Here is a 337-nt window from a genome sequence, read left to right on the forward strand (position 1 = left end):
CTCACACGCATTCGCTATCCACTTATGTTTGTCTTGTTATCGTGACTTTTTTCTTTGTTATTTTCTTGATCTTGTTGTTCTTTATCTTCCACTTATGTTTTCCTTCTTTTATTCGTCTACTTTCGCCCCACGATTAATTACTTCAGCTGATAAGATAAGAGATAAGTGAATTTTATTTCTATTATTAAAGGACTTTTTCCACGGCCTGTCTCGGTTCCTGGCGTGGGGCATGATGTACCCAATTATCTGAGTGACTGTGTCTATGTGTTTATCTATCGGTCGTGTATTTCATGCTTCTTTGGGAATGTGGGCTTTCTGCTCATCTATGCAGGTGTTT

General features: G+C 38.3%; 1 protein-coding gene across 1 annotated transcript in view; it reads left to right on the forward strand.

The window, feature by feature from the left end:
* The window catches only part of LOC119592181, a 14,195-nt gene that overhangs the window by 7,031 nt on the left and 6,827 nt on the right, over positions 1-337 (forward strand). The gene's annotated exons all lie outside the window — the stretch shown is intronic.

This window comes from Penaeus monodon, chromosome 29 (assembly GCF_015228065.2).
Source record: "Penaeus monodon isolate SGIC_2016 chromosome 29, NSTDA_Pmon_1, whole genome shotgun sequence".
Classification (NCBI taxonomy): domain Eukaryota; kingdom Metazoa; phylum Arthropoda; class Malacostraca; order Decapoda; family Penaeidae; genus Penaeus; species Penaeus monodon.